This window comes from Otolemur garnettii, unplaced genomic scaffold (genome assembly GCF_000181295.1).
Source record: "Otolemur garnettii isolate 467f Iridium unplaced genomic scaffold, OtoGar3 scaffold00011, whole genome shotgun sequence".
Classification (NCBI taxonomy): Eukaryota; Metazoa; Chordata; class Mammalia; order Primates; family Galagidae; genus Otolemur; species Otolemur garnettii.
The window spans coordinates 26,756,214-26,765,448 of NW_003852406.1; positions in this window are offsets into that span (position 1 = coordinate 26,756,214).

A 9,235-nucleotide genomic window follows, 5' to 3' on the forward strand; every position below is an offset into this window, starting at 1 on the left:
CAAAATGAGACTCTGTCTCAAAAAATACATAAACAAATAAAGCAACTTAAAGGAATGAGAACAAAATACATATTTTGTTACCATTTATGTTTTTGGTTATATTTTCACCACTCTAGCCTCAGAAGCATTTTTATTTTTAAACCCAGAAATGTGCTAATGTATACAGAGAGTATCCTGGAAGGATGAATAGGAAAACACAAGTTTCTTCTCTATGGAAAGTAACAGATGTACAGGGGACATGAGCTTGAGGGAGATTTCATCCTTTTATAACTTTTTGACTTTGTACTATATACACAGAATTTCTATTTCGAAAAGCAATTTATGGCTCGGTGCCCGTAGCTCAGTGGGTAGGGCGCCAGCCACATACACCAAGGCTGGTGGGTTCGAGCCCAGCCCAGACCTGCTAAAACAATGACAACTCCAACCAAAAAATAGCCAGGTGTTGTGGCGGGCACCTATAGTCCCAGCTACTTGGGAGGCTGAGGCAAGAGAATTGCTTAAGCCCAAGAGTTTGAAGTTGCTGTGAGCTGTGTTGCTGTGAATTGAGGGCGGCATAGTGAAACTCTGTCTCGAAAAAAAAAGCAATTTATATTCATTGAGCATCTATTATGTATCAGATAGGATTGGGCGCAGTGGCTGGAATCCTAGCACTCTGGGAGGCCAAGTCATGTGGATTGCCAGAGCTCAGAGGTTCAAGACCAGTGTGAGCGAGAGTGAGACCCTATCTCTACTAAAAGTGGAAAAATTAGCTGGGCATTGTGGCAGACGCCTGTAGTCCAGGCTATTCAGGAGGCTAAGACAAGAGGATGGCTTGGGCCCAGGAGTTTGAGGTTGCTGTGACACTATAGCCCTCTACCCACGGCAACTGAGTGAGACTCTGTCTCCAAAATAAAAAATAGAATAGAATAGAATAATAAAATAAAATAAAAATAAAATACTATGTACCAGGTGCTGTGCTATACTGGGTGGTGGAGATACAGCAATGAACAAGATTGCCATGGTGTCTTCTGCTCTCATGAAGCTACAGTCTAGTGAAGAAAGAGACACTAAAATGATAAACATGAAAATAAATATTCAATTACAAATTCTAAGGAGTGGTATGAAGACGCAGCAAGACTTCTAGGAAGGGATAAACAGAGACGAAGACTTTAGGTAAGTTGATCAGGAAGGCTTCTCAGAGGAGGTGGAATTTATTTCATAAGAAGAGCAGAGGAAAAGCACCTAGGCAGAGCGACCAACAAGTGCAAAGATCCTGAGCCAGGAAAGGGCAAATTAGCACCCCTCTCAGGGAAAGCACGGCCTCATCTGTGAAATAACCCCATCTTAGAGATGGAGAGACAGAAGCTCAAAGAGGGAGCATGGCTTCCCCAGAAAAGCAAAAGAACAAGAACTAAAACCTAGATCTTTGGGGCCCATGAACTCAGTGGTATTCTGTCTAAGCATTTAGGGACCTTTGGCAGGAGGGGAGGGGAAATGGGGGAGAAGATGGCCACTCACTCCCCTGGCTCTGTCCCCACATCAGGGACTAAGGGAGGGGGAAAAAGAAGCTGGACAGCACCTATGGCTCAAAGGAGTAGGGCTCTGGCCCCGTATACCAGAGGTGGTGAGTTCAAACCCAGTCCCAGTCAAAAACTGCAAAAAAACCAAAAAAAGTCAGAAGCTAGGGGCAGTGCCTGTGGCTCAAGGAGTAGAGCACCAGCCCCATATGCTGGAGGTGGTAGGTTAAAACCCAGCCCCGGGCAAAAACTGCAAAAAAAAAAAAAAAAGTCAGAAGCTGCATGCATGTGTGAATGTGTACACAAGTGCCATGAACATCAACCACAGACCTCAAACAAGTGAGCTGAGAACTTACCACGGCCACCTTGGGACTGAGCGGGACCTACCTCTTCTCTGCCCTACTCCCACTCCAACCCCGGAAACAAGCTCTTCCTTAAACACTGCAGCCAGTGTGTACAAACCTGAGGATGTGTGTCCCTGTGCAGCTGCAAGCTTCTGTGTGCAACATTCTCAGTGTGTTTGCACTGAGGGTCCCTGAGCATGGTCACCAGTTCTCATTTTCCTCGTTACTTGATAATTTTATCTTCAGAGCCATCCTATTAGGCACACACTATTATTCACCCCTTTTTACAGGCAAGGAAATTGAGGCTCAGAGATGTCACATAAAGTGCCCACAGCTGAGTGGGCACACAGGGTTGGGAGCTGGGCAGGATTGCCTCCTTGCCAGCCTGGGATCTGCTGGGCTCTGGCCGAGTGCTCTAGCCCCTGTCCTATACCCTCAAGTTGGAGCCTAAGTGGGTCCTAGCTATCTCTGCCCTGTATCCTTAGACATGCACCTGATGAGTTTTATAGGGAGCTGACTTCTCCCGGAGTGAGTTCCCCCTCCTTCTCACCCAGAGAGGTTCCCAGTTCTGGGTAAGTCAGAGAATGCATCACTGCACCTCTGTCTCCCAGTGGGTGTCTGTGCTAAGCCAGCGCAGGGCCCAGGACCTCTGGAATGAACACACACACTGCACACAAAGAAGCACCATGATCCTCCCACCCAAGGGATGACAGAGGAGCTACAGGAAGGGACCCCGTCCCTCCTGTCCCACAAGGTCACCACTGTGCCCAAATTCTACCTTAACACTTCCCACCTGGGCATCTGAGCTGCCCTGCAGGGGCCCTCTCTTTCTGAGGGCTAGGTGACCTTCCTCCCATCAGCCACTCTCAGGTTCCCCTGCCCCAGAGGAGGGGAAATCTGTCCCTCAATGTCAAACAAAAGACTTTCTGGATACTTACTGCAACTGAGGTCTTTAGATTGTGCAAATTTTTTCCAGTGGCAGTATCCACTCTTCAGAGAAAAGCTGTTCACCTTGCCTACTCTCACCCACCCAAAAAAGTCGGGGTCACAATCTTTGGGGCGGAGAGTAGCTCATCAGCTACCTTACTCTTTCCCTTTTTCTGACTCCATCTCTGTTCTCAGGCCAGGATCTGCCCCCAACACCATCCCCGTAAGGAGCCCAAGAATGCAGTCTGGGCTGCCCCCTCGTGGCCACTCTGAGAAATGCATGTTTGACACAACAGCTGACTAGGGGACCCCAGCCCAAATAGACGGTCTAAGGAAAAGTGACTTTAAGGCCCGTTGTGGTGGCTCAAGCCTATAATCCTAGCACTCTGGAAGGCTGAGGTGGGAAGATCACTTGATCTCAGGAGTTCGAGATCAGCCTGAGCAAGAGCGAGACCTCCATCTCTACTAAAAATAGAAAAACTAGGGGTGGCGCTTGTGGCTCAAAGGAGTAGGGTGCCAGCCCCGAGATGGCGGGTTCAAACCCAGCCCCAACCAAAAACCGAAAAAAAAAAATAGAAAAACTAGCTGGGCATTGTGGCAGGCACTTGTAGTCCCATCTACAAGAGTTTGAACCCAAGAGTTTGAGGTTGCTGTGAGCTATGATGCTACAGCACTCTACCAAAGAGTGACAAAGTGAGACTTTATCTCAGAAAAAAATGTGACAGTGGCACTACGGCCAGGGCACCGGCCGCATGCACCAGGGCTGCCAAACAACAATGACAACTAGAACCAAAAAAATAGCCAGGAGCTGTGGCAGGTGCCTGTACTTGGGAGGCTGAGGCAAGAGAATCACTTAAACCCAAGAGTTTGAGGTTGCTGTGAGCTGTGACACCACAGCACTCTACCTAGGACAACATAGTGAAACTCTGTCTAAAAAAAAAAAAAAAAGACAGGCTGGGCACAGTGGCTCACGTCTGTAATCCCAGCACTTGGGAGGCCAAGGCAAGTGAATTGCCTGTGCTCATAGGTTCAAGACCAGCCTGAGCCAGAGTGAGACCACGTCTCTCAAAATAGCCAGGCGTTGTGGTGGGCGCCTGTAGACCCAGCTACTTGGGAGGCTGAGGCAAGAGAATCTCTTAAGCCCAAGAGTTTAAGGTTGCTGTGAGCTGTGAGCTTTGTCACCAGGGGTGACAAAGTAAGACTGTCTTAAACAAAAAAAAGTGACTATTTTTTCAAATGTAGATTCAAAACAAGCCTTAAGTCCTTTTTATGTGTAAATTCTGAATAAGCCACTAAGTGTGGTCAGAGGATGGTCTCCTCATTAGCTCCCCATCATTCCTCCCCATCATGCCTGGTCTTTACAGACTTACCTAACATAGAAATTCCTAGTCAACTTCTGTTCTTGTACTTCCAGAAACAGGAAGCTCACTGCCCCCACAGGCGATCCATTCATCATTTTTTCTGTGCTAGGGGCACTGGGAACATCGATAGTGTGAATACATCCCTGACCTCCTGGGACTCTCCATCCTGCTCATTCAGTGGAGCAAGAGGTGAGCAAACAAGGGTCACAGGTGCACCATATGCACAGAGATGGGAGTGGCTATTTCCACAAGGGCCTACACCCCCACTTACCTCTTCACAAGGATCTAGTATTCAAAGAAATAAAATTCCAGAATCTTGGAGATGCCTGGAGTTCTGCTGCCCCCTGAAAATCAGACAAGTTCCCTGAATACCTTCCCTATGCCAGGACCTTCCTGGTGCTCTGCCCCACTGGGCAGATGGGGGCAGAGGTGCAGAGGGAGGTCAGTTGCCAAGGATGACACCTCTCATCATTTGTAGAGTTGGATCAGACTTCAGGCTTGCTAGTGGCTCTTGCAGCTCATACAGAATTGCCTAGGCCAACACGTGATACCCAACCTGGCACCAGTGACCTGTGCTCCCCCTCAAAGAGCCTGGCCAAGCCAAAGCCTGCTTAGAAGGCTGAGGCAGACTGTGCCTGTCCCTTCACGAGCCTCCTTCCTGGCCCTGCCTCCACTCCTGCCCCATCTCTGCCTCTCACCTGGGAGTCCAGAACCATTGCAACCAGACCCTCCTGCCCAAACTGTTTCCAGTAGGAGGCTGCCCCGCACCAGCAGCTCTTAAGTGCCTACATCATGACCAGTAGGCACCTCCACCTTATAACACCATTCTGCTAAGCAAACGTAGATCCCTGAGGCCTTCTGCAGCTGCCATCTAGGGACCCCTTCATGAGGCAAGAGGCCTTCTGCAGCTGCCATCTAAGAACCTCTTCATGAGGCAAGAGCCCAGGATTTGGGGAGGTTATACAAATCACCCTCTGTAGACCTTCCTTGTCATACAGGTGATATCTGGATGCTGCTGTTTTCACACCCAGCACATAGTAGATGTTCAACAAAGCGTGCTTTCCTGCCTGTCTTCATCTTGCCCTCATTATACAGAAAAATCTAGAGTTTCAGCAATGCTGAGGCCAGTCCAGGAGCCCTAGGGGCCAGCATGGTAGTGGCCTTAGAACCAGAAACCAGCCCCAGGTAGAGGACCCTAGAGAGTCCCAGCAGCCACACAGCCAATCTGGCTGACCTCCACCAGCATTCCATGTAGAAAAGCCCTTCCAGAGACGTATAGGTCCTCTGGGAATGGTTTCTGGAAGAAGCAGCTTCTGCCGGCTGAGAATGGATGGCCAACTACCCATGCTTTCTGGAACTGGCCTATCTCCTTCCCTTTCAGCTGCCCTTGGCTTCCTACCCTTAGCCACCCAGGGCCAGCGCTGCCCAGCACTTTCCCTGTAATGCCCCCAGTTGGGAACAACCAACCTGGGCTCCAGCCTGGGACAGAGTCCTTTCGGATCTCCTAACAACCCAGAGCCAATATACACCTGCTCCAGGCAGGCCACTGGGGCCTGCTGGCCAGGGTTGTGCCACTTGGCCTACCCGTGAGGCTTGTGCTTTGGCCACCAGGAGGCGCTGTTCCCCCTCAGACCAGAGCCATCCAACTGGCCACCGCCATCAGCAACCCAAACTTAGTTTCAAAGTTTTAAAGGAGAGCAGAAGGCAAGTAATAGCCCGAAGTGCAAGGGGAAAACAATGGTCTTTGTCTAATTGCTGCTATGGATCTGACATTTTCCACACAAAACCTTAACTCATCCTTACTCCCGCCACGACAGGGGGTGGAAGTGAGGCACCAGTCACAAACAACTGAAACTGGCCTCCTGCTAACATCAGCAAACCATAAATGTACTAGTCATAAATGCAACACAAAAGATGGAGAGGGTGGCGCCTGTGGCTCAGTGGGTAGGGCGCTGGCCCCATATACCGAGGGTGGCGGGTTCAAAACCCACCCGGGCCAAACTGCAACAAAAAATAGCTGGGCATTGTGGTGGGCACCTGTAGTCCCAGCTACTTGGGAGGCTGAGGCAGGAGACTCGCTTGAGCCCAGAAGTTAGAGGTTGCTGTGAGCTGTGATGCAGCAGCACTCTACCCGGGGGGACAGCTTGAGGCTCTGTCTCAAAAAAAAAAAATTAACTAATTAATCAAAAATTAAAAAAAGAAAAGAAAAGATGAAGAACTGAGCTGAGGAAATGGCAGTCACCCAGGGAAGATGAGGCCTCCAGTGCAGTTTGAACAGAATGCTGCCCTGAATCATCTCCCAGGGCCTCTGGCATCTTTGGCACTGCATCCCAGCCACACTCCCTCACCTTAGCTGATGTGCCTCCTCCCCAGCTCTGGTCCTTCACTCCAGCATCCAGTGGTCACTCATTCAACAATGGCTAGGTCCCTGTTGACACCTAGCACTGGCCCCTAGCAGGGGGAGGGTCCCAGCTTTGACCAGGCAGGAGGTTGCCAAGCACACACTTACTGGCCATGTGGTGGAGAAGGGCCGTGAGGGCTGGCTACACTAGTAGCAGCTCAGGACTTGAAGTTGCTGAGGGCCACAGGCTGCAGGAGCCAAAGCATGGCCCCCCGGGGATGAGGGTGGGATTCTCCTGCTGGTAAGAACCAGCTCTGGCTGGAGGGAGGTGACTGGGACTTCCAGAGGCTACCTCTGTCAGGAGTGTGCTCCTGGAAAGAGGTAAGGTTAGGAACTGGGGTAAAGAAAATAGGGATGCATGCAAGGACCTTCTCCTTGAGTTCAGTGACCTCTGCACCAGTGACAGCCAGAGATCTCAGGGAGAACTCAGTCACTCGCTTATTCATTCAACACATATTTATTGTTATAGGCTCTATGCCACCTCATGGAGAAAGAGGGGGAAAGGAGCCAGTTTCTGTCCTCACAAAGCTCACCCAGGCCAGACACCCACTCTTTAGAACAAAACTTTGAGGAGCTTAACAGAGTTAAGGGAAGAGGCATTTCACTCCAGGTCCTCTGGCCTCCCTGAAGAAGGACCCTCCAGGCTCATCCCTAGCCACAGGTGGCTTCTGGAGCCTCCTCTGTCTCAGAGAGGATCCCTCCCCCAGCTCCACATCACCCTCAACCAGGCAAGGGATCTTTCCAAAGCTCCCCAGTCTCTGACAGGGACAGGTGTGGCACATAAGCCACACCTGGGGAGGAGGATTTGCATGTGATTTGCTAAAGCTGGGCCTGAGGTACACTGGTGCCCAGTTGCTCTCCCTTCTCAGCCCAAGCTGAGCAAACCTCTCGCTCCTTCCCCTTACCTACCCCACCCTGAGCCAAGTCTCCAACCTTTGCACTGCAGGGACCCCCAGGGCTTCTTTCCCCCAAATAGTTGCCATGAGGAAGCCAGAACAGCACCAAGAGGGTTCCTAGTCAGCAAAGCAGGCCATGGGAACTCCTGGGTTGAGGTTGATTCAGTGCAAGAATGACACCTGGCAGGTGAATGACTCTGGGCAGCATTGAGGTGGAGCGTCAACCTGCAAAAGGCTTTGTGAGCCTAAGACTCCAGGTGGAAATCAGGTAGCTCTGGCCCTGCCGAATCCCAGATGCTCCAGAGCCTGCAAAATAGTAAGCACGCCTTGGGATACTGATGAATGGATGAAGGAGGATTTTCAACAGCCATTGTGAAACTGTAGGCTCAGAAGCAGACAAAAGCCTTGGCCGTACCCTCAGAGAGCCCGAAAGCTGACTGATCGCAGCAGGGGAGAGCTAGGACTACAAAGCCTGTTTTAGGAGTGAGAGAAAAAAATATCTGACAGTGAGTGAAAGTCCACCTTGTGCCAAAGCACAGTGCTAAGCTATTAACTACACTATCCCATGTTACCATCGTAATTCCCCATGAGGAGAACCCTTCACTTCTATTTTGGAGATGAGGAAACTAAGTCTCAGAAAGGTTCAGTGACTTTTCCTTAAGGTCATACAGTTGGGAAGAGATGAAGCCAGGACTCTAACTGGAAGCTGTTAAAATAAATCAAGTGAAAATAGGTGATGGTATCCCGGGTCCTTCCTCTCCTGACTGGGATCTGATGACTGAGTTTCCTCATTAAATCCCTCTTTGGCCTCCTTATCTGCAAAAGAGGTAATAATACTTACACTGTGAATATATTAGGAGGATCAAATGACATTGAAAACATGGAGTGCTTAGGATGGTGCTGGCACACTGTCAGCCCTACATTACTGTTGCCTATTATTATTAATTGAAATTCGTGTCCCTGCCCCTCATTCATCCAGCCAACATCTGATGGCCAGGCTTCAACCCCAGCAGACGATCAGGACACAAGCACAAAGGGGGCAGTCACTGCTATAATCCCGAGAAGGGGCCTCGGAGGGAGCATCACAGATGGGAGAGATGTAGCCTGAGATGTGGAAAAGGGTCATCTAAGCTTCCTGGAGAACTGTGGTCAATTCTCTACCCAGAAGCAGAAGTGATCTTTTTAGCATGCAAATCCGATCAGCTGAGGCTGTGGTGAAACCCTTCTATAGCAGAGGGGCGGGGCCCTCTGCCCTGAGGATGACGTCTGACGATTTTTGTGGTCCACAGGGAACCTGTTAGGCTCCATCCACTCTGGCCTCTACCCCAAGGCTCTGCACCCTCCATGTCCAGTACCCCACCCAACTCTGGCCTGTTTTCTCTTTCCCAAAGCTCAACCCCTTCTAGCTCCAGGGCCCCTCCAGCCCCTCAGGAACCTCTGTTCCTGGGGGTCCTTTGCTATGCACTTGCACCACACCTGCACCACCTCCTGGGAACTCACATCCCCTTGTGAACATCTGTGCCTCCCACTAGACAGAACATTCCAGCAAAACAGGGACCTAGGAAGAGGAAAACATGGACCTGGGGGAGGCCTGCATTTGCAGGGATCCCAGGCACCTCAGCCAATTTGTGTCATGGACTTGGCTCTGGCTCTGCCCTTCAGATCCAGATCCAAATCCAAACTAGGAGGCCCACAAGCCATGACTTTTAAGATCAGGAGTGAGCCAGTTCAGCCCTGAGGTGGTGGAGGCCTGGTGAGGCCCTGTGTGCAGGCTGCTTCAAGCCTCATCTCACAAGTGGAGTCCTCCAGC